The 25,812-nt window shown below is 38.9% G+C and overlaps 1 protein-coding gene across 3 annotated transcripts in view; it reads right to left on the reverse strand.

Moving 5' to 3' along the window:
- FLRT2 (fibronectin leucine rich transmembrane protein 2) overlaps window positions 1-25,812 on the reverse strand; it is a 91,195-nt gene that overhangs the window by 12,922 nt on the left and 52,461 nt on the right. The window contains exon 1 of one of the 3 annotated variants that reach the window (XM_083348311.1): window positions 4,245-4,296. The exons of the other annotated variants lie outside the window; for them this stretch is intronic. The gene's annotated coding sequence lies outside the window, so the exon portion shown is untranslated. Of the gene's footprint in view, window positions 1-4,244; window positions 4,297-25,812 lie in introns of those variants that run through there. 3 annotated transcript variants of the gene reach the window in all.

The following is a 25,812-nucleotide window of genomic DNA, read 5'->3' on the forward strand; positions in this document are numbered from 1 at the left end:
TCAATCAAAGATGTTAATTTTAATATGTTTCCTTTTAATTTTCTCTTCTCTTCTACACCCCATTTTTCAATACACTGGGGAACAGATTCCAGCCCCTCCCACGTTTTATTGGTTTCCTCCCTCTTACTCATCCTGACTCTCACTGTTTCCTTCTTTCATTAGTAGTCAGATTATGCTGACCTCTCCGAGTTGGATCAGCGCTACAATATTACTGGCAATTACCAGTACCTACAGTTTGAACCGTTAAAATCAGAATAGCTGACCCAGTTTCAGCTTATAGCAGCACTGGTCCCTGGATGAGCTGATCAAGTGCAAATGGAAATCGGTATAAGATGACTGAAAATGTATACGGCATAGGCTCAAAAGATTGTTGAGAATTACCCCTGAGCAACATAATGCATATTCTAAGATCAGCAGTATTCCGTCAGGAATGCAGTGTTAAGCAATACAGTCTCATTCCCTGGAGGATAATTTCAGAGGTGAACCTAGAGGGGGATATATCAGTAAGAGAAAACAAGAATCAAAAAGAGGGGTGGGAAAGCATATTTTAAGGGCATTTGTTGCAGAAAACAAGATATATTTGTTCTTAAGGAACAATGTTCTCAGACACTAGGGATGTCTTTACACTAGTCAAATCTATTTACCAGTTTTATTCATTTTGGAAACAAAGAAATGTTCAAGGATTTAGGACAGCAACACCAGCAGCATAGCAAATGACCAAACTGTAGAGAAGAATTACAATCTCTTTATCTTTCTACACTCTATGTAGCTGATAGGAATGCCACTTTCCCAAAGATTTACTAAGATGCTATTCAAAACTAAGGAGTAGGTGGGAAATGCTGACATTTGCAAACATTATGGTGGTATAAAGATTTGAAGGGAATCTTTTTGACAACAGAATGAAGCACCTCCTTGAAGCCACTTTGCAAAGCAATAGCCCCCCCCAAAGAAAGTCAAGATCTTGCATTGCTTTTGTTTTTTTTTTCCTTATTTTTGACATCTTCACCAGAAAGTTGCGATTGATCCACACAGACAAACCCCAGGGTAGCTTTTCTTCAGTGTATTCACAACACACTCAGTAATCCCTTCTAGCTACTAAAAAGGCCAAAGGAAGCCTCAGAAAGAAGGCAAAGTATTCTGACATTAATTGAATCCTTACTTTGCTTTGTCAAGATGAAGCAGAGTTATCAAAATTTTATTGTCCAACATCAGTTGGTTTTATTTTTGGCTTTCCCTTCCCTTCCTCTCCATCTTGACCTTTTTGGGAGGGAGGGAGGGAGGAAGGAAGACATGTTTACTTGCTTCTTTATATTAGTACAGCTTGCATGTGTGAAAGAATTATTGATGTACACAGATGAGAGATTATTTTTTTATGGGATGACCTTATTTAGTGTATTAAAATCTTTCTCAAGTTGAGCTTGACTCTGAGTTTTCATTGTCACAACTATGAAGTTGGATGACAACAAAGTAGAAGTGATTGTTTTCCATGAAAAAAAATGTAGAAGTGATTTGCTACTGCCTTTCTTTTTTCGGTGTATGTGTGTTAATGTTCCAGTCTAGACCAAAGGACCATATTTCTTGATAGTTTCCTGTAATACAAAACATGTCTGATCTTGCTTAGTTTTTAATGATTAGCCAAAATCAATCTAGCTAGGATACATAAATTTACACACACACACACAGATATACACGTGTATGTGTACATATTTGTATATGTATGTATGAATATGTGTGTGTGTACACACACAGAAATACATTTATGTGGATAGAGAACCCAGGGCAGAGGTCTTTTCTATGTACTTTTATTTATGTTAGTCTGATTCTCCATTGTTCTTATCAAGCATTCACCTTGAATTCTGATTAGTCTTCCCTGTGGTATGTATAGCACTATTTGGGGAAAAAAAGCCTTTATATCTAAGCAAGTGACTGGGAAGATACCAAGGTCAGCTGGTCACAATCTGTCATTAAATGGGAAAATATTGTATTTGTATTTAAATAATTGTAATTTTACATTTCCAAGTATATGAATTATAGAATATGGAAATTAATATATTTATATAACCTTATTTTCTTTTCGCTTCTTCCTGGTGAAGCACAGGTAGTCAAGGTGAAAAACAATCAGGTTATGTGTGGCTGATTATTCTGTGCAAACATTTAAGGACCAAGTTGTTTTTGTCAGGGTTAGCATTTAAAAGCTGAGCATTTTGTAAGGAATACTTTTCCAAGATAAACAGGTGACACTGTATATTTTAAATAAAAATAAATAAATTAGGATAGATGATACTTAGGGATATTTATAGAAACTTAAATCTCCCTGTGCTTATATACCTATTCTCAAGCTCTTGTGAGCTTTTCTGAAGCCAATCAAAAGTGTTATTAAGAACAGAAGAATCAACTGTCTTGGTTCTTGTGAAGAATGAGTTGCTGGCTTTAAGCTTCTCTAAAACAAAGAGAGTGTCCTTGTGCATTAAATTAGGCTTTTAGTTTGAAAAACAAAAAGAAACAGAGCCTCTTTGTGTATTACACTCTGACAAGAAATGTCACTCTCAGAGCTTCTTAAGATGGCTAGAGAATGAAGAGAAGATAAGGCAAACTTTAGACAATATTAAAAGGTAAAGGTAAAGGTTCCCCTGCACATGCAACTTTAAAGTAACTAATAATATTAATTTATATTCTGTTCACTGAAACCTGAGAACTTGGGTGAATGTTTAACATTGTAATATTCAACAGTTTTAAATACACTTTATTATGCTTTTTTATGCTATCATATTGCCTTGTCATACCAATCAAAATAAATAACTCTCTCTCTCTCTCTCTCTCTCTCTCTCTCTCTCTCTCTCTCTCTCTCTCTCTCTCTCTCTCTCTCTCTGTGTGTGTGTGTGTGTGTGTGTGTGTGTGTGTGTGTGTTAACCATTTTAAAGTCTGACCTTTGGTGTTCCCCCCCCCTTGATACTTTTTTTCTGGGTGGGAAGGGTTCTAGGTACTTAATTATTTCATTATCTCTTTTAAATAAAACATGCTGCTAAAATGAAAAAACCCTCTTTTTATTGAATTCTCCCTTTTCCATATTTTAATAAGCATTTATTTCCTTGCCATGCACAATTTTTATAAATTACTCTAAAATTACCTTTGGTTTGTAGCTGAGAGACAGACACATCTTTAACCCAGAAGGCAGCTCTGATTTATGGCAGTTTCTACCATGAATCACAACAATCACTAGACCAGGTTTACAATTTGAAACCTTAATTTAAGTGCACACTTTTCAATGTTTATAGTAGCATCTGTTCAAAAATAATTGATTCCAAGTTGTCCTCTGTAGCAGAAAAACCACAATAAATCAAAGCAGTAATACACACACCAGACACAAATGTCACAGTTGCCTCAGACTTCCCTGATGCCTGTATGTAAGTGATACAATTTACATAATGCTATTGGGTGTATAACATGATTGGTCCCCTTTCCCATCTCAGATCCCCATTTTAAAATAGGGAGAATGGAAACTAGCTGAAGATTATTTTGAGGTTAGAATTTCTTTCCAGATATTCAAAAAACATGGAAACTGCAGATCAACAGCATATCTCAATCCCCATTTATTAGGGAGACAATCAGAACTGCATATTTTTCTGTTTAAAGAAAGCCCATGCATACAGAAGCTTAAATAAATCTAGGAGAGAATTGCTTCATTCTTATCAGAATTAAAGCTGTGGAAATTAAAAAAAAAACAAATGAGAAAACTGCATAGCATGGCATTAGGGAAAAAAAAGAAAGAAAAATCCCACATTTATATTTTACTTAAGATCTCCCATCTTAATCAAGGTAACTATTTGTATCAATTATCAAACCTAACCAAACTATATCTCTATATATGACATACTGAATTCAAATTAATATTATTTCACATGATTCCATATCAAATAGTTTATATATCTTAGATTTAATGGGCTAGAAGTTCTTAAATTCCATTCTGAATTACTAGAGTTGAAAAAAAATGTTTTTATGCAAACAAAATTCAAATCAACTCAATTTAAAATTAAATCAAATCTCTCCATCACAAAAGTTTATTTGGTAATCGTTGCCCTTTAAAATGATTCTTTTTTTTGTAACCTTATATATGTAATTTTGCTGAATATTCCCCTGTAAACCCAGTGATTTTCCTTTCTCTTGGAGCCTGTCCCTTGGTCATTTCACCAATGTCTAACAATATTCAAACTAGATATTTTGATAACAGTTCTAAAGTTTGTCACCTCTTTGGTGGGCATTTGCATTCTGCTCTCTCGCCTGTGTCCTTGGATCTTGCGATTGTTGTGTCTTGTCTCAGGTTGGCATTTTTGTTTCCTGTCATCCCCCCTCCTAGTATTTCCCTCCCCCATCCTCCCTTTTTATGGCAGGATGCCATCAAAGGTGAAGAAAGGTTGAAGTGGTATGATGGCAGATCTGACAGTGGCCCTTTTATCTGAATTGTGCCAGAGCCTGTTTTACCACAAGGAAAGAAGGAAGACCAGTATAGTCTGTAAGAACACAGATTATAAGTAAAAATTTCACTAATCCCTTTCAAACAACTATCTCCCAATGTACAGTGATGATACAAGGAGAGAAAAAAGTTATGAAATTAGTCTCAGGTCTTTGAAGGAAAAATAGAACACATACGTTATAAAAAGTACAGCTAAACTATAACTGCCTAAACAGGACTCTTAATATTCTTCTCAAGAAACAAATTGGACATGAATAGATAATGCTATATTTATTACCTTAGGGAGGGAATATCTTATAATTATTGTTAAATAAAAATGGATGAGGGGAAAATCTGTGTCCTTCTTGGCTCCTAAATGTTTTCTTGTGTATTTCGAAGATGAATGTGTTTCATCTTTCAGAGCTGCAGAAGAGAAATGCTGTTCATGAGAAACTGACATGTTCTGCTTTCAGGCATCCCTCATTGTTCATGAAATTAATTCTCCAAGTGGCAAATTTGCAGTACAATATAAGTATCCAGTGCTCCCAGCCCTATTTCCTATCTCTTCTTTAACCTTCCTTGGCAAATACTTGCTTCAAGAATGTAGCAGTAGTAAACAGAGGAAGCAAACGATTATGGCACTAAGAAATGATATAAATATTGAAATTACACTTACTGTATTTTATGTGGCTAATTGTGATGAACGTATTCAGACTCAACAGACAATAAGGATACAGACATGTGTGTGTGTGTGTGTGTGTGTGTGTGTGTATGTGTGTGTGTGTGTGTGTTGTAATGTCACCGGAACTTCCTTCATCACTAAGAAAAGGGTGCCTATATATAAAACCTTTAAACTTTCTAAAAGAAGCTGAAGGCAATAGTGTTTGTTGAAACACTGTTATTTTTAACAAAATATTTGTATATAATAGACTTAGCTAAATTCCCAACTGGAGGTTCTTCATTGTCTGCGAGTACAAAACAAATAGTTGTGGTCTTTTTTTATGCTGCAAGCTTTATTTTTTTGCAAATGTTAACATAATACAATGCAAATAAGACCACAGTATCAATATATTTAGATAACCTCTCAAAAGTCCACCACAATTTTGTCTCTAACCAGCAGTAGAGGGAGCTCTTCCACAGCTACAAATGTCACTTTTCTGCTCTTTCTCAGACCCTGAAACCTTTAAAACATATTTTTGATACAGTTATAGCATTCCATGGGATATATACATATATTATGTCTGTTAAAATAACTATTCTTTTTTCCCGGACAGGAAAGCTTTACACGCGATTTCACCATAGTTTGTAATAAAGTATCAAAACACCCAAAATTTCTTGTTCCTCTTTGCAATGATGGGAGCTTCTTTAGAGGATTCTTCACTCAGATAATGTTGAAATAGAAAATTACTCAGAACTATACAAGAGAGAAACAGATAAGCAGGCAGATAAAAATTAAATAGGATTAAAATAATTGGAAGGAATAAGAGAACGAAAGAGGAATAAAGTAGCTAAAGAACTGATTACACAGATTTATACAGACTTTTTTAAATAATACAGACTATACATTTTCAAGAGCCAGTTTGGTATAGTGCAGCAGTCGGCAACCTGAAACAGCAAAAGAGCCACTCGTAACCTGTTCCGTCACACACACAAAAAAAACAGGGAGCCGCAAAATGTGCGTGTGCATGCGTGCATGCACATGCACGTGCAGAACAAGGCAAAACATGCACCAGCCCTGCCCCCGTCTGGTAAGAGAGACACAGAGAGATGCAAACGCATCCCCACAGGAGAGGCTGCAAGGACAGGAGATGAGGCAGTGGTAGCTCGCTGGAAAATCAATGGACTTGGTCTCTCTCTCTCACACAGACACACATACAGAGAGAGAGAGAGAGAGAGAGAGAGACAGAGAGACAGAGAGACAGAGAGACAGAGAGAGAGAAGGGGGGAAAGGAGGGGGTCTGGTAGCGTCCAAGACTCCATATTCTGCTCAGAAACAACAACACCCCTGCATGCCCCATCTGACTGACCCACTCACCTTTCCAGCAGTCCACCTGTCTCTTCCTCCGCTGCTGCCACGTGCAGTCTGAAGAAGCAAACCAAAGAACTTCAACCAATCAATTCAAACTTCACAAGGTTTTTTTTTTTCCATGAGAAGTTTGAATTGATTGGTTGAACTTTTTTAGTCCCCCCTTTTTTTCTGGACTGCACATGATGGCGGCGGAGGACTGGGAGCTGCAGATGGCTGAAAGAGCCACATGTGGCTCCGGAGTCGCGGGTTGCCGATCCATGGTGTAGTGGTAAAAGGCTAGCAACTGGGAGACCATGAGTTCTAATTCTGTTTCAAGGGAAAACCAGCTGGGTGATTTTGGACCACTCACTCACAGCCCTAGGAAGCAGGCAATGCCAAATCACGCAAATCTTCTAAGAAAACTGCAAGTTCTTCAAGACATAGTCTGCAGGAGTCAAAACTGACTCAAACTCGTCAAATAAATAAATATAAATAAATATAGGAGTTGTAATATAGTACTGTGAATCAGCTTTAATATGAAAAGTTTGGGACTGTATATTGCTAATGAAAATAAAGGGATAAAACGAGAAATGGATAACAGGATAAAGAAAAAAAGTGGGGAAAAAGTGAGTTAATATTAGTATTGCAATTGGGTGATACCAGTTTTAGGAGTGAAATAACAGTTAGGTTGAGGAACCCCACAAGTGAGGGGCCTCGGGGTAGATCTCTGTCCCCCTGCCAATACAAATTGTGAGCGGCCCGAGAGGTAGGAGGAGAACCACCGTAAAACAGTGCCTCCCACTCCCAACCCCTTGAGCCGTTGCAGCAGGATACCATGGTCGAAGGTATCAAAAGCCGCTGAGAGGTCAAGTAGGACCAGGACAGAGGAGCAGCCCCTGTCCCAGGCTCTACAGAGATCATCTACCAGTGCGACCAATGCCGTTTCCGTGCTGTAGCCGGGTCTGAAACCAGACTGGTATGGGTCCAGATAGTCCGCTTCATCCAGCAATTGCGGGAGCTGATGCACCACAACACTCTCAACAACCTTCGCTACAAAGCGAAGGTTGGTGACAGGACAGTAGTTATTCAACGATGCCGGGTCCAGAGCAGGTTTCTTGAGGAGGGGCCTCACCACCGCCTCTTTTAAGGCAGAGGGGAAGACACCCTCCATCAAAGAAGCATTGTCAACTGCCTGGAGCTAGCCCCATCACCTCCCAGGCGGCTGCAACCAGCCAGGAGGGACATGGGTCCAGTAAACAAGTTGTAGTGCTCAGTCTATGCATGATTCTGTCCACATCATCCAGAGTCACAGGGTCAAACTCACCCCAAATGGTAGGATCAAGACCTGCCCTCTCCACTCTGCTGGATTCTGCCCAGTTGGAGTCCAAGCCAGTTCGGATCTGAGCGATTTTGTCCTGCAGATACTGTACAAATTCCTCAGCCCTACCCTGCAAGGGGTCATCCCTCGGTCCCTGATTAAACAGGGAGCGGGTCACTCTAAACAGGCCAGCTGGGCAGTTATCTGTGGACGCAATGACAGCAGAAAAGTAAACACACTTTGCCGCTTCCATCACCACTAGGTAAGACTTAAGATAAGTTGTTAGCTGTGTTCGATCAGATTCGGATCCACTGGACCTCCAACACCTGGTTGGTTCTGCCTCCCAGTGGCAGGGGGTGGCGTACTGAAAGTCTAGCCGGAGAAGAAAATGATCGGACCATGACAGGGGTTGGATTATTAAATCCCCCCTACCCAGACCATTAATCCACTGCCCAGAGATAAAAAAACAGGCCGAGTGTGTGCCCTCCATTATGGGTCTGGTCCTGAATTATTTGAGTCAGGTTCATGGCTGTCATGGAAGCCATGAACTCCCGAGCCGCCTCACCCATGGAAGGCAGATTGAAATCCCCCAGAACTATAAGCCTGGGGAACTCAATCGCCAACCTGGACAAGACGTCGAGAAGCTTGGGCAGGACCGATGACATGCAGCTGGGAGACAGGTATGTAATCAATAGGCCCAACTGAACTCCAGGACCCCACTTCAAAAGGAGAGACTCACACCCACCTATCTGAGGGACAGTGGCCACTCGCGGACAAAGACTCTCCCTAATAATAACTGCCACCCCTCCCACCCCTGGGCCTGCGGCTGGTGAATCACCCGGAAACCTGGTGGGCATACTTCTGAGAGAGGGACAACCCCCTCTTGGCCCAACCAGGTCTCCGTGATGCAAGCCAGGTCCGCGCTCTCCTCCTCAATAAGATCCTGTATGAGGGGAGCCTTGTTCACCATGGACCTGGCGTTGATATAGACCAACCTGAGCCCAGGTTCCTGTAATCCTATGCCCCCGGGGCAGCGAGAAAACCAATGAGGGCGGGAACAGGCCACCGCTTGAAGACAGCAGTGGCCTGTTCCCCGATTATGATAAAGCACTTTGCTCCCACACTCTCTGCCCCTCCCGATCATTGTTGGGATAGAAAGACCCTCCTCAGTCAGAGCTGCATCCATTCCCAAACAAAATCGCTCGGATCCGGACCAGTTTGGACTCCGACTGGGCAGAGTCTGACGATGAGGACATGGGCAGACTTCTTGATGTTATCTGGGAGGAGTTCGATCCTGTGACCCTGGACGACGTGGACAGGATCATGGGGAACCTGAGCTCCACCATATGTTTATTGGACCCGTGCCCCTCCTGGCTGGTTTATGCGGCTCGGGATGGGACACGAGGCTGGCTCCAGGCAGCGATAACTGCTTCCTTGAGGGAGAGTAGTTTTCCCACCGCCTTGAAGGAGGTGGTGGTGAGTCTCCTCCTTAAGAAGCCTGCCTTGGACCCAGCTGTGTTAAACAACTTTCGTTGTTTAACACAGCTGTGTTAAACAGCTTTCTTGCGAAGGTTGTTGAGAGCGTGGTGGCGCATCAGCTCCCTTTGTTCCTGGAGGAAGCTGATTATCTGGACCCGTACCAATCGGGTTTCAGGCCCGGGCACAGCACGGAGACGGCATTGGTCGCTCTGGTGAACGATCTCTGGCGGGCTTGGGACAGGGGCTGTTCCTCTGTCCTAGTCCTATTAGACCTCTCAGCGGCTTTTGATACCATCGACCATGGTATCTTGCTGCGGCATCTCAGCGGGTTGGGAGTGGGAGGCACTGTTTTTCAGTGGTTCTCCTCCTACCTTCTGGGACGTTCGCAGTCGGTGTTGGCAGGGGGGCAGAGGTCAACCTCGAGGCCTCTCATTTGTGGAGTTCCTCAGGGGTCGGTCCTCTTGCCTCTCCTGTTCAACATCTATATGAAGCCTCTGGGTGAATCATTCGTGGTTTTGGAGTATGCTGATGATACCCAGCTTTTTATTTTGACCCCAAACCACCCCAGTGATGTCCTCGACGTGATGTCCCGTTGCCTGGAGGTGGTCCAGGTCTGGATGGGGAGGAATAGGCTTCGGCTCAACCCTGACAAGACTGAGTGGCTGTGCATGCCGGCATCTCGGGAAATTCAGATTATTCCACCTCTTACTATGGGGGGTGAGCTATTACCCCCCATAGATAGGGCTCGCAACTTGGGTGTCCTCCTAGATTCACAGCTCTCCTTAGATCATATAGGAGCTGTGACTAGGGGGGCCTTCACCCAGGTTCGCCTAGTGCGCCAGTTGCGGCCCTATCTGGACCAGGATGCCTTGCGTACAGTCACTCATGCGCTCGTGACCTCTCGTTTAGACTACTGCAATGCTCTCTACATGGGGCTGCTCTTGAGGACCACTCGGAGGCTTCACCTGGTGCAGAATGCAGCCGCGCGAGTTGTGTTGGGGGTCTCCCGATACTCCCATGTTACACCTCTGCTCCGTGAGCTGCATTGGCTTCCAGTTGCCCTCCGGGTGAGATTCAAGGTGCTGGTGATGACCTATAAAGCCCTACATGGCATGGGTCTGGATTACCTAAGGGAGCACCTGCTGCCGGTGTCAACTTCCCTCCGTCTAGTGCGCTCCCACAGAGAGGGCCTCCTCAGGGTACCACCGGTCAGAGAATGTTGACTGGTGACCCCCAGGGGGAGGGCGTTCTCTGTGGGCGCGCCAGACCTTTGGAACCGCTTACCGGTTGAGCTCCGGATGGCTCCCAACCTTCGCTCCTTCTGATGTGATCTAAAAACTTATTTATTTGAACAAGCCGGCCTGGTCTGATGGGTTTGGGGTTTTAACATTGATCTTAACTAATTTATTGCATCGGGCACAATTATTTAATGTTTTTTAACTTTTGTATCTTGTATTTTTGATATTTATTGCCCTGTACACCGCCCTGAGTCCTTCGGGAGAAGGGCGGTATAAAAATCAAATAAATAAATAAAAATAAATAAATAAACCCCTAACCCCCCCACGACCATCCGATGGTCTGGACTGTTGTCCGGATCGAACTCTCCCAAGTTCATTCCAGATCCCTTGGACCTCCCCCCTCCTGGATTCCCTTAAAATGTTGTTTAAAAATCTTAGTAAAAATCCCCTCAGGTTCTTCTTTGTGGCATGCCTTATTAATAACAAAATCATGTTTTAATGTATATAAGTCACTTCTTGCACTGGATATCAAATTTTTATGCTTATACTACATGTGGTACAAAGTTTTACACTCAGAATCCTCTTTATATCAGCTTTATGGAAATTAGGAAGTCCTTAAGACCCAGATTATTGCACCCTTTGGACTATCTCCTAGAAAAACAAAACATCTTTCTCTCTTTGTGATTTAACTCATGTGCTTTCATTTTTGGTAAAATGTGAAAGTAATGAGTTGGATACAGGCCAACAAAGATTCTTTTCCAAAGATAGTATTTTAGAGTACATTGAAAAGCAAATGCAGAGCACAGCAACACATGATGCACAGGTACAATTTGTTCCAATTCCTGTAAACAAATGTGCTCAAGTGTCCTCCTCTGATTTCCTCCTCATATTCTTTGATGCCAGCCCAGAGTCAATGATGATAAAGTGTTTGCCCATGCAAGTGGATCTCAGCTTTCCTCTTATCTTTCTCCAGATAGTCATCACTATATTTTCATTCTGAAATGCCAAGAGGAACAGATGATCCCCTTTAGGACTAATATTAAACCAGGTTTCATGTCTGGGCAGCTACTGCTATGGAATAGGTCAGTTTGTGTTTTAATTCACCTCCCTTCAAGGCCGCAATTGTCAAGAGAGTTTCTGCTTAAACCTGATCAAACAAGGTAGTTTAAAAAAGCAAGAGTTACAAAGATACCTCATTTAACCCCGTAATTATGTCCCATTTCCTGATACAAATGGATTTGGCATTATTTCCAACTAAAGTATGGAACTGTAACATGAAATATGCTTCAGATTAGATAGCTACAGTGGTTAAAATTAAAATCCCTGCTTTACATATAAACATGCTCTGAACAGTGAGGAACAGATAATTCTCTTATTGTGTGTATGATAGGGCAAAAAGATAGGAAGCCACTGATCAAAATGGTGGCATTAATAATGATACCTGAAGCAAGAGTTGAAAACGGTAATAACTTTTCAAGATCTTACAGAGTAGAGTGTTGTTTTTTTAAAATTGCCTGTTTCAAAGAAACTAGGCTTTTCTATCTTAAAAAAAAAAAGCCCCAAGGTCTGCTGCTTGGTAAGATGATGAGGCCAAATTCATTAAAATATATGTTCTTAACCTTAATGCTTAGTTTTGTATGTGGCAAAGTGCATTTCTATTTAAAAGAAGTGGGCAAAGAAACAGCTTGCTGTGTTTTTGCAAGCAAATTGGCTTCTGCCTATAAATTATTCTACACAGTTTGCTTTTATCTAGGCAGCCTAGCAAAATGTTTAGAGATAATTTGAAAAAGCTACTTTCTCTGGCCTGAGCAGAGGTGGATCTTGACACTTCAATGCCAGAAGCCTAGTATTGCATTACTAATGGGGTGCACAGCACCATGAGAAGCAAAAAGATGAGTCTGTGTTCTCTTCTTTCTTGTCACCTTAATTAAGAGGGAAATTGGCAAGGGAGGCAGATTCCCATGATGCCATTGCTAATAGGAAGTGGATTCCTGTTCTCTGGGGCTTTCAATTCCCCTACCTTTGCACACTGAGTGTGAAGTGTATTGGTACCCTGGCACATAAGCCCAAATAAATCTGTTCTGTTTTCCAGAATTATCCAACAGCTGTGGAAGGCATCTGTGCAATCCCATGGAAAAAAGATATTGCCTTGAAATTTTTCAGGCAGGCAATATTGTTCATTCTTTCTCCACCTTTTGGAAATCAAAGCTTAAGCGCTGTACAGTGTCTAAGAACTTTTATGATTACACCAAATGTGATGCTTGTGGGACTGCTATATACTGTAAGCAAAAGGCAACAGTCTTAATAAATCTGCCAACGGCTTGGTCTAAGTTGTCTGGAGGAAGAAACGTATACACAGTCTTACTTATTGCTGCTAGGACAAGATACACATGGTAATACAAATGGAGCAATGTTTAGCCATTACACAAGTATTGCAACTAATATGGTGGAGTAACGGTGCAAAAAGATTTTGTCTTTTGCAAGAAACCCAATGTGCATGAATTATAGAATCCTCAGCCATCGAGATATGAATTGCTGTAGGATATGAATGGGATCTATATTTTTCAAAATTTGTATCCATTTTCCCTTTATTTGGTAGCCTTCAATTTGGGACATGACTGAGCACTGCTACTCCAGAGAAAGAGAAATGTTTTCTGTTAATCTTATGGACTTCAGAGTGATTGAAAAGTCAAGACTTTTCTTTTCTCCCATCAGATTTATGGAGAAATCTTTAGCAATTACAAAACTCTCATTCTGGTGTGTCTTTTTTATGAAATATAACAAGAATCATACAACATGCCGAGAAAGTTTTACCATGTCAGCTATCAAAACCTAGACTATATTAGTGCTGTTCCATATTCAGCTACTGTTTAGAGTCTGAACATTACTTGATTGAAAGTTGTTCCAGGGCAGGACTTATTTTTAAAGGATATTTGGGAAATTATATTTGCTTTCTCTTCATTAACATTTCAGAATCTTAAAAGGAGGCCACCACTAAAGATAATTGAGGCATTCTTACTTTGCCAGAAAATGTTCTTTCCTTAGAGAAAATTATATCAGATGTTACTAGGAATAGAAGACACATGAGCAATTCTTTAAAGAGAAATGGTTATTTGTAGCACTGTATTTATGCTTATCCTTTTAATGCAGATGGCCCATTGTAATCCACAATATGGTTACCATATTGTTTTTAATGTTTGATTTAGATTAAAATAGAGCATTATATAGTCCAACACATAAATTGCTTTTCATTATTCATTCCTTATAATTATGTTGACCTTTACTATCTTATTCACTTTTAAAAAAAACATGCATACCTTGTGGTTGATAGCTTTCCTACCTTCCTCAACCTGCATCCTTCAAAGGTGAGATTGCCCAGGGATCCAATTAGGAGATAGCTAGAGGCTTGGCAACTGCAATCCCAAAACAGATTGGGGAAGACTGCTATACTGTACACTTTTAAATTACCACTAGTTTTCATATTGTGTGTGCAAACATATACATATTTAGTCTAGCAATTATTTTATTCTTAGGTGCTTCTAACCCCTTATCAGCATTTGTGTTTCATAATATGTTTTCTTTATTTTCACCATGCCAACAGCGTATTATGACTTAGTTTTTTTCATGATTATAAAGCCTTTCAACATTTAGAATGGCCTCTTCCATAGTCTTTGACTTCTATATATAAATAGCTAGTTTTTTGCTTGACACTCTCTCAATGTACATTAGTTATAAGATTGATTATAGTTACTTATAAACAATTAAAATTCACATATCATCAAATGAATTACTGTATTGGAATTAAGAAATGGAGGGTAAGGGCTGCAAGCCAGGATTTAGCCAACGAAGTGGATAATACCCTGATTAAATAAAGAAAAATAAAGCTATTTTCCTTATCTATTTACTAGTTTCTGTTACCCTGGTTTAAGGACATGAACTAGTAGATTGTCCTGTAATATAAAAACTAGATGATGATTACCATTAGCTAAGATACAAAGGGATTGGATAAATTCATGCAAGATTCACCACTATTAGTTTTGAAGACACATTGTTATCTTTGGGTTGGGAGCATGCTGTACCTAACCAGAGACCCCTTTAAAGTATTTGACTGACCAAAGTGCCGAACTAAATGCGGCTTTGTTTTTATTCTTATGCTCAAGTGTCACTATTTCTCTTAAGAGTAGAGAAACAAGTGGTTTTTTCTCTCTGCATCCAGATCGCAAAAACAACGGTTAAAAAGAAAGGCTTTCTTTCTTCAAGCTATTCTGAGAATGCATATCTGCTTTCAGGCCCACAAATCAAGAAGGGCAAAAATGCCAAATAGGGTTTATTTTTTGGCTTAGTGTACTGCGAGTATCCATGCAGTATAATTTGTCAGCAGTGCTCAGTGTGTGGCTTGGGCACAGTCTCTCTGATGAATAGATGTATGCCTGTGAATTATGTGTGTGTGTGTTTGCATGTGGCCTTTGTTGCTCTATCTACCACTGTGTTGCAGCATCTAGCAGGTTAGTGGAAATAGCAAAAAGCTTTTCAACACCAAAAGTTTCCTAACTGGATTTCAAAGATAAAGCTTGCATATTCATTGGAATTTAGGATTGTGTGTTTGGCACAATGGATCCACTCTTCCTCTGTCCTAGCAAATGTGACTTGTTATTTCTCTCCAGTGTTGGGGATGGAGTTATCTTCAGCCAATTTTATCAGTTGGGGGAAAACAATTTAAATCATAAATGTCAAAGAAGACTGGAACCTGACCTATATTAAACTCATTTCAGCCAATCAATTACCAGTGGAAGTTGGTGCAGAATTACTGATCTATTTATGCAGTATGAACTTTGCATATTTGATTAAAAGGTAACAAAAAGAAAAGAGCAGCAAACTTTTAGGCTTTTGCCTCAGATTGTCCTTGGTCAGCTTTTTCTGAGTTGAAACAGTTTTGAAATATTTATGCATAGAATTGAATAAAAATGAATGTTATTTCCTACTTTTCTGCCTCCTTAGAGAGACCACCACATTCTCTGTTTGAAATGCAAGCTAATGCCAGCTCATACCTCTCTATAATTATTGCTAGCTCTTTCAGCTAGACGGGAAAATGCTGCATCCTGTGTACAAGAACACAGGGGAGAAAAAGGTCTATATAATGCATTTTGAACGTTTCATAAGATTCATATTGTTTGACACCTTCTATAGCTGAACAGAAAAAAAATCTGACTGTTATCACCGATCATCAGATTTTAGATTGTTATTAGAGGGAATAGAATACAATACTGCTACTTTGAATAATATTCATCATCATCTAAGAGTCTTGGCATTGTCTTCCAGCTCTATACTTTAAACGTCTGCCTTTTCTGTTGTCAGTCTTTGTCGGCTGATGCTGTTTAATTTTCCTGATATCAATAATCATTTCAGAAACTGAATTTCAATGTTTCAGGTTCACAAACCATAGAAGGCAAATCATTCATATCAGATACATTTTCATCCCATTTGATGAACAGATTTTTACAATTAATGATTTGACATGATATATTCTGGGAGTTGTATTTTTACAAAACCTGCAAGGTTAAATGCATACTGTAGTAAGTATTTGTACAACTGAATCCTACTACACAATTATTCCATATTCCTCTTATTACAGATACTCCTGTCCATTGCATATTGCTGATAGCCAGACAGCACTGATGTGATGTGAAACACCTGCAAATTCTAGGTCTTTGCCAGTACTGAAAAACCAGATCTGTTTTCTTCCTTTCTTAAGCCACAAGTGAAATGAATATGCCAGTAAATTCATCCTGTATTTGGACGTGTTTTTTTTAAATTACACACACTATCTGCCACTTCCTAGCTTGCATTTCACTCAGAACCTACTATCTCTTTTTTGCTTTGGAGAAGTCCTCAAATGCAGTTTTGCTGACATATAAAGGGTGGCATGTTCTGGATTTGCTGAGGTATTTATTTATTTGTTATTTATTAACCAATTCCAGCACTGTCCCAATTCCAGACGAACTCTGGTCAGCTCACAATACAATAAAACAAGATTTTCAATAAATAATGAACAAGAACAGAACGACACAGAAACACAGTATACAGGCTGGGAAAACAACCAGGTCTTTAAGGCCTTTCAGAACACCATCAAAGTGGAGCCATATGAATTTCAGGGGAATTCATTTCAGAAGGCAGGTGCCACAACAGAAAATCAGTCAATATGCCACCATAGTGAGCAGAAGATTTTAAGATTTCACTGCATTTGTAATTAGTTTATAAAGAATCTATCATTATTATCAATGTTTTGCAAACTGCCAGTAAATACACATATATACATGTCTGGCTTTGACTATGGAGGAAATAATAGAAGCACTTTTATTTATTTTATGAAGGAAGGCAGAATAACTTCATTCGTGGAGCAAGGGAAGCTCTGGTGGGAACAGAAACTCTGTATTTGGCAAGCTTGATGCAGACAAAGTGACTATTTGGCTGGTGTTTTGTGTATTTAACTATTGGCTAGCACTGACAGAATAAAGATTAGTTGCAGTTGAAGACTAATCTCTGGTCTCAGAAGCATATATAGTAATTAACATTATGTCAAATGTGTTTCTAGTCTGCAGATGAGCACAACAGCATGGAGGAAAGGTAAACTGGTGTGAACAAGTGTTAGGGATGAAGAGGAAATGGAATGGCTAGTTGTATGGCATTTTTCACTATTTTCCTATTTTACCTAGACTAAAACTTCCTCTTTCCCTTCTTCCTTCTTCCTATTTGCAATTGGGGTGAGAAATAGGAGGAGGAAGATATAGCAGGAGCAGCAACCACCATCCAAGAGAAAAAGTCATAAAAGTATGCTTGAAAGAACAAGAAGGTTTTGTTTTTTTTAAAAAAGCCATGCTTCTGAAGTTAAATAAATATGACTGATGCTCTCCAGAGAAATATTTACAGTAACAGCATCCTATTCATTGAACAGCAGAAGTAAAATGAAGCTAAGCATTTTAAAGAGCATCTTCTGTTATGCTCTGCAACCAGCCTGTCCTAGATAACTTACTGCAAAAGTAATGAAAGCAAAAAAAGATAAAAGTATCCTTTGCTGGCTTATATTCAACATAGTATAATCTAAAATTAAAAGAGAATATGCTTCATACCTTGTTGCATTAGTACCTTGTACAATTTTAGCATAGTCATCTAAACAGAACTATTTTATTTTCTGCAGTATATCTTCAGCATGCTCTTTTTCTCTTAATCATTGGACTCAATTGTTTAGAAGCCAAAATACTGTCTTACGATTTAAAAAAAAAAACCTAACTAGGCATAAGGTAAAAGACAATATGTATGTAGTTCAGGGTTGAACTGTGGAGTCTCTGTTGCTCTGTGATTAGGTAACATCAGTGCAAGTGAGTGTGGAGTTTGATCCCAGTTTTTATACGATAGCTTGCCCTGCCACTTTTGTTGGGTGTAGTTTTCTCCTTGGTAGTTCCTTGATCAGGGTATCATTTTATGCTTGACTGTCTGGTGTTAATCCCTGATTTTCTGGGTGATATCTGACTGCTGGAGAGGCTATTTTCCGGTCTTTTTGTTTCCTCAGCACAAACAATCAACTGATGTTACTAGTTGGATCGTGAAACATCTGCAAGCAAACAATCAAGTATTTCTATTAGCATAAAAACCCGGCCACATCTCATTTTCAAATGGCCAAGCTTTAGAATATCATTATCAGACTTGCCTAAGTAAATAAAGTATCCATTTGCCTGGACAAGTTTGGGATTAGGGCATGATAAACAGGCACTCATGTTGCCTATAGCATACTGTGTAACTAGCCAACTCTTATTGGAGAAACTCAGCCAATTTTCTAGTATGTTTGCAATTGCACAATTAGCCATATGGATAAGGAATTTCTCCGTGAAATGAACCAAAACTGCCACCTTGTGTCATCTCTCCGGTTAGGGGACAGATGAAACTGAACTTCAGCCAGCTATGGCTGAACTAATTCTCATGACAACATTTTGAGACAGTTATGTTTAATTGCTGCTGGAGAAGAGAGAACAAAAGTGACAGAGAGACAAGGTAGCATTGCCATATGCTTCACAACCATAGAGAATATGTACACTATTATTACCATGCAATTTACAAGGACTGCAGTTTGGCTAAACGTCTACTGTCAATCCAGGCAGTATTATATTGATTAGACAGGCTGCTAGACTTAGATTATTATTTTTTTCAACTAATCAAAAATTGTGGAATCCAGATAGGCAGCACGTCCCTCTCAATTGCTATCCTCAGGTACTTGATTTGCAGCCTTGTGAAAGAATGTCAGAATATTTTATTTGTCCTCTGTTAATGAATGATGTGCCCTAAGTGTCAAAAGAAATTGACTGATCTTGAGTAGAGACTTGGGATAAGGCTGAGATTCTTGAGCAGTCACAGACCCTTATTATATGCAAGAAAAAGTTAAATCACAATAAAAGTATTAGGTCATTTTAGTGCACAAAAATATTTGTTGTAATTTGTAAGAAATACACACTCCGCATGCTCCACAATTCATCCTAACTTTTAAAATATTATTTGCCAAATAACATATGATATCAAACAGCACACCACCCAAATGGAATACCAGACTGGAAAAAAAGAATAGCATGCTAAGATCAGATACAAGAAAACTAGAACAGATGAAAGAAAAGAAGCTGAAGAACAAGTAGACCAAAAATACCTGAACAAGAAATATCACCTGGAAACAAGGAAGGTTAAAGAAGCATTGGAAATAATAAAGCCACAAATCGAAATTAAGAGCTTTTGTAGTCAAGAAGATCAGAAACAAAGCTTGAATTGCACATTATAGGCAATAATCTCCAATCAGAAATGTTTTTACCAGTCCATCAATGGAGGGACTACAGTGAACCAGTCCACAAAAAAGAAACATTGAAGTTCTGGGTACTGAGAAACAAAATATCAGCTTCCAATTGACAAAATGAATTTAATTCAATTCAATTTTAGAAAATTGAAAGAGAAGGAAGACTGACTTGAATGTAGCTTGAACTGATTAAAAGAAGGCATCTGACTCCTGCAACATGGTTGTATAATCAAATGTCTAGAAATAATAGCAGTCAGAAGAAACATCAAAAGCTTTATGCAAAGACTGATGGCACAACACAAGACCCAATTGCTGGTCAGTGGTGATAGAATGGGATAAATGGGAGAAAGGAGAATATCAAGACAGAAATCTTTCCAGGAGATTCATGCTCACTGGTACTATTAGTCCTTGCACTGATTCCTCTTTCAACAATATTGAACAAGTCAGGACCACCTGAATTAGAAGCACTGCTTAACACTGTCTGTATATGTAGCCAAGATATAGTAGAACAGTTTGGACTGGACACCAGACAGGTGAAGAAGAAAAAAAGGATATTGGAAGAATATCTGAAGGAGAGTGAAGAAGATGCAGAGTTTTATTCTTTGGTGATACTTTGTTGTCCCTTGTTGCTGTCTTCCTTGCTCATCATAATATGTGTGTGTGTGTGTACATGTACATGTGTGTAACTACATATATACTTACATGCATACACACACACATGCATACACACACACACACACATATATATATATATACACATACATATATGATGTGTGTGTATCCTCTTTCTCTTCTACTTTAAGGCAAATGCTTTAGTTACATGCTCGCACAAGCATGAAACCGAAGACACCAGACTGCAGATGGCGAGTGGAACCTCGTCGAAACGTCGCCAAGACACCCTCAATCCTACACGGGAAAAGACCCGAATATGCCAAGACCTACACACACACACACACACACACACACACACACACACACACACACGATGTGTGTCTATCCTCTTTCTCTTCTACTTTAAGGCAAATGCTTTAGTTACATGAATTTCACCATCTCAGAATGGAAAGAACTGTCCTGCCTTGCTTTAATTTCATACACTTGTAGTCAGAGAAAATTCCAATCGTATATGCCATACATGACACCGTTGGTTATTTTTGCTTTACGCAGAATGAGGCTTGGAGCATTTATCCAATGCCAATGTCACCCTGGGCCCTTTGAGGTGGGGGAGGCAGGGGAGTTTTAAATGAAGAAATTAATATACATGTATATGTCCAATGAGTGCCTTCTTATTCTGTGATATCTCTGTCACTCAGATTTACTTCCTACCTACTTTCTAATGCAGATATGTGAGTCCTTTTCATTTAGAATTATGTGGAAACGTGAAAGCTTTGTGAGTATGATATGTGACTACTTAAAACTATGGGTTATCTCAGTATTCAGTGGGCTGGTGCTCAACCAACCTGTGACAGACCAAGCACAACTTCTTCAGGCTATATATTGTTAGTTATGTGCCAATGAGGGTTTACACTGAGAAATCACTAAGGCATACAGTAATCTTCACAGAATCGAAACAGTAGCTTCTCACCTACTTCTGCTCTGGGGTGTGCAGGTGCCAGCAAAGCAAAGCTGGGGTAAAATAATTAACCCTCTTGTAAGGTGGTATGAGCCTGTTCTTGTTCGTTCCCTTCAATATATATTCATTCCTCACTTCCAGTTAGCATAATGGATACATTTGAACACAGGCTGTATAATATTTTACTGTCAACAGGTGCTTCTACTTCAGGAGTGATATGCCTATATGAAAACCATCTTTGGTTTATTTTAAAAGTACGTCAAATATTCTCTTTCTTCCAAGCTTCAATTGAAAGAAACCAGTACACCATGTTGGGCATGACAACATAAAAACCAGTCATGGAGATGATATCCATTCATGTCTTTTGCAGAGAGGAACTCCTGGGGATATTCATATTTTAATTATGGCTGCCTGCAATTGTGTTATCTGAACACAGTCAATATTTCATTTGCCCCTGTGACATAGAACAGCTTTTCCCATCCTGATGCTCTCCAGATGTATTGAGACTATATGCAATTTAAGGATTACTGATAATGTGCCATCAAATCGGTGTTGACTCTTAGGAACCACACAGATTATCTTCCTCCATGACAATTTTCCCCTATAGGAATTATACCAGGTTTTGGGAAGGTCACCTATACTGAATGTCTGTCTCACAACGTTCTTAAGCCTGTTACAAGCAGACTTTGTGCTAAAACCATTCCACTTTAGACAGCTAAAAAACCACATTCTGGTATGGGATGGGGATACTTGGCTTATCTTGCCTATAGCCCTACAAAGTTCCTGTTCTCCTTTCTTTATTTTCTTGTGCCAATCTTACAGTAATTCAATATAAGTACAAAGCAGGGAATGGAAATCACAGTGGGGAATTGACTGTAATGAAAGCTCTTGCTGAAGTCCCTCTGTTTCCTGGAACAGTGCAAATGGACGGTGTGATTTACAAGGTTAAAATGAAACGAGAGTACCATTGCCCTGGATGCTGTACTATAGACATTCAGAGAAAGGCAACATTATCAGCACAAATGATGCGAATGAAGGTAAAATTTCCTTCAAATTGAGTTTTCTCTTGGGGAACTTCATAGACTCATTGATGTAGTTTTTTGGCAACAGTGTAGATGTGGTTTGCCATTATTTTTTTCTTAAAAGTTTGGTATTCTTTGAGTCTCCCATGAAAGTAACAACCAGGGCCAATTTTGCTTAGCTCCTGGGTGCAGACAAGGTCACCTAAATCCTACCACATTGTGAAGCACAACACTCTTTGCTTCTCATGTTTTAAATTATTAATAATGGTTTCTCTTATTTCACTTTCTCCTTTCAAAGGGCAGATCACATAAAGACACTGCTTGATTGTCATCAGTCCATAGACTTACATGAACATTGAGATGTTCTGGACAGGTTGCAAAAATAAGGTCACAGAGAACCATCCCCCAGAATCAATCTGACATAGGATCGGAGCTAGAGTAAAAAAGAAATGTAATTAGTAAATGATTTGCTATAAACACTGAGGTAAAAATAGTTTTCTTTAAAAAAAACACTATAAAACTCCCTCATGCCTACCAAACAGTCTATCTCATCTCACCATGACATGCCTTCACAGCCCCATATTACCAGGCCCTATGTGTTGAACATGTGCACAGGGCAAACCTGGTCAGGGAGACGTTTTCCAGTCATATCTTAAGTGTGTGCATCTTCCAAAAGGAAGCCTCAATGAGTATCATGAACTGATGACATTTTAATGTTCAGATTCCTTTTAAACAAGGATAAAGTTAAATAAATTAAGAGTATTGGTCAAGTGTTCATTTTGTTCACAATAAATAATTATGTTTTATCCACCACACTGAATCAGTTGTATATCTACTTCTGTACTTTTTTCCTACTCCCCTCCCCTGTGACCTGTTTAAGTTGTTTCCTGACACAAATCTATTTTTAGATTGGCTTTTGGAAACTCTGTAAAATGCCATTTTCTCTGATGATATGCATACATTTGCTATGGTTTTTGTTAATGGTGAAAAGTATTTCTCAGAAAGGGATTCTAAAAGTTCAATAAGATATACAGTTCAATGACAACGTTCTAGAAGTGTCTGAAATATGCATCTCCTATACTCCTTCAGGCAAATCTGTCTGGACTATAAAGATCAAAGAGATAGGAATGCCTCATAAGAGATAGTTTCCAATAAACTGCTATAGTTTTTTCAGAGGCATCTTGCAAATTCTCCTGCAACACACACACATTTATTGCAGGAATATAAACATGCAAATGTAAACCAGACTTTGAATCTTAGAAACTGCCATTACTGATAAAAATTGATAGCTGAAATCCTGAATATATTTTTTTTAAAAAATGAGTATAAATGGATTGGAGGCGGGTTGAGAAAATGCATAGCTACATACTTATCAATGCCTTTTTATCTTCTCAGACAAGTTGATTTCAGATTTTATTCAAGAGGAAAGATTGATTTATGTTCATAAAGCAATAATCTCTTGTCTTGTAAGGAATAACACAAAGAATAGACTGAAATCCATTGCAGGAGCATACAATAACATCAGTTCAGATTAAAATCTAATTCTAATCACTTCCTGAAGTACTGAAGCTACAGTTTCATTTGTTAAAAGCAATCATCCCACAATCTGTCACCATCTAGATGAGCTGGATTATAATTTCCAGCCTCCCTGCGTGAGTTCAGTTATGACTGTATTAATGAGGTATTATCAGAGTTGAAATCCAAAAGATCTGAATGGCATTATGGTAGGAAAAATATTATGATGATTTCTCAAAGACATACATGTCTACTCCTCCAACTTGAGAATACAAATTCCACACTAAGGAAAGTATATGTTCATACGGTTCATACATTACTTCTGATTCTGAATACCTCATGTGTGGCAATTCCATCCTTTATTGTAAAGTTGAAGTATTCTTCTAGAATAATTAAGTATTCTTATTCCTGAGTCAGATGGTTCTGCTTATCTTTCACTTTGATTATTCACTTCTCTGTTTCTTCAGAATATCATTTTAGTTAAGCAAGGTCAGTCACAGGAAATAATTATTCCTTTGCTTTATTCAAGGACTTGCTGATTTATGATTTGGTGACTCTTAGACACTACTTACCATAATGATTTGTACTGTTGCTATAACTATTTGCACTGTTGCCATCGTTACACCTAAGGCTTGAGACTTTTGGAGAATGGGGTTAGTCTAGCTTTGGGAGAGAGAATATTCAGCATTCATGTCAAGGCTACCTGCTACATGACCAGAGACATTGCATCAACAATGGCCTAAAACTCAAAATTGTATATGAACTTTTTGATAAATAAACCTTTTAGTCACCTGTACAGTATCAAGAGATTGAACCTTATCAAAATTAACTGAAAATATAAGAAAACAAAGATTGAAAAACAATTCTTCTGGGTAATACTCAGTTTGCATGTTATGTAGGTTTCTTACAAACTATAGATTTGGGGAAAAATTATATAAAAAAAGATTTCCATTAAAAACAAGCCCATTGTCTTTAAATGTTAGAGGGATTCTTTAAAGACACAAATAACAAAACAAGATAATAGGTTTAGTCACTTCTAAAGGATACTTTAGTATTTAATTTGCTCTTCAAAATGAGCATTTAGCCTGAAGATTCAACTAGTGAAGCAATGCCCCATCACATAGTCTATAAAATCTAACAACCCTCATTTGATCTTATTTGATGAAAGGATAAAATATGACTATACATTAGAAAGAGCTTTCTCTCAAAAAGGGTTGGCTGTAATCATACCATGACATTCTTCAAGCACTGTTTACAAAGACAATGACTGTACGCATAAATATGATAATAGGTATAAATACACACTACTGACAATATGGGTGTTAAAGCTCTCTTTTTTTTTCGTCTAAGAAATAAATATCTATTAACAGCTAAGAGTCAAGGATGTCCTTGAAGGCAAAAATCCCACTTAACATAGGTAAACCACAGAATTGTTCAACATTCAATTCTTTACCTAAAACATACAGGCAATGTTGACTCGCAGTGCACACGGGAACTGCAAAATGTGTTGGAGATTAGAAGGTGCTGGCTGAAAGGTTCTTTTTGTTGATGGCCTGTAAAACCTTGGAGAGATAACCAATGAGCTAGGATGATCCTAGCAATCACGAAAGAAGGGTAGTAAACTGAATAATCTCTTAAAACAAACTATATTGTAATGGCCCCCAGCAGTTGCTGAACACAGTTTAACTCTTTGTTCCTTCATTTCTCTTGGCTCCAGACATGGTGACAGGCACAATCTCTGGGTTTCTGATCATTTACTGGTGGAACTACAATGAAAACAAGCAGTCCTGATAAACAGTAGCTCTTGAATGGAGTCTTTCTGATAATATTGACCTCCTCAGTGGTTATTTTCAATACATAATGCAATCCCAAAGCATAATCTTTTGCCTAGAATGAATTGTGCTTAACAAAAACCACTCTGCTGTCTTTTGCATTGTGACTCTCACAAATCAAAGTTGCATCTCTTGCTGCAGAAGCCTGTTCATGATGTGTTATTTGGAAACAGAGTATTCCTTCGATTCATAATGGTTCAGTGCAGCACTTCTAAGTGTTTTTCTTTTCCTTGAACATTAAAGCAAGTAACCTTAGCAGGGTCCCTTAGATTACAGAATTGGGTCTGTGTTTTTGTTGTTCTCCTTGTTATTAACAAAATCCAGTTATTTTGCCAAGATGGTTTCAAAAGAAAAGTATTAGAAAATGGCCTCCATCTTATCCTTCAAAGTTCAAACAGATGCCCTGATCAAAATAAATTTAAGGCAGAAAGTTCTTTCCAAGTTATTCATAGTATTGCTGCCTAGGTTAGCCATAACGTGTAACTATGGTACACCAAATATCTTTCCAAACATGAGCCATGGATACACGGTGGCTCAGTGGGTTAGGACA

Source organism: Vipera ursinii, assembly GCF_947247035.1.
Source record: "Vipera ursinii genome assembly, chromosome: 1".
Classification (NCBI taxonomy): domain Eukaryota; kingdom Metazoa; phylum Chordata; class Lepidosauria; order Squamata; family Viperidae; genus Vipera; species Vipera ursinii.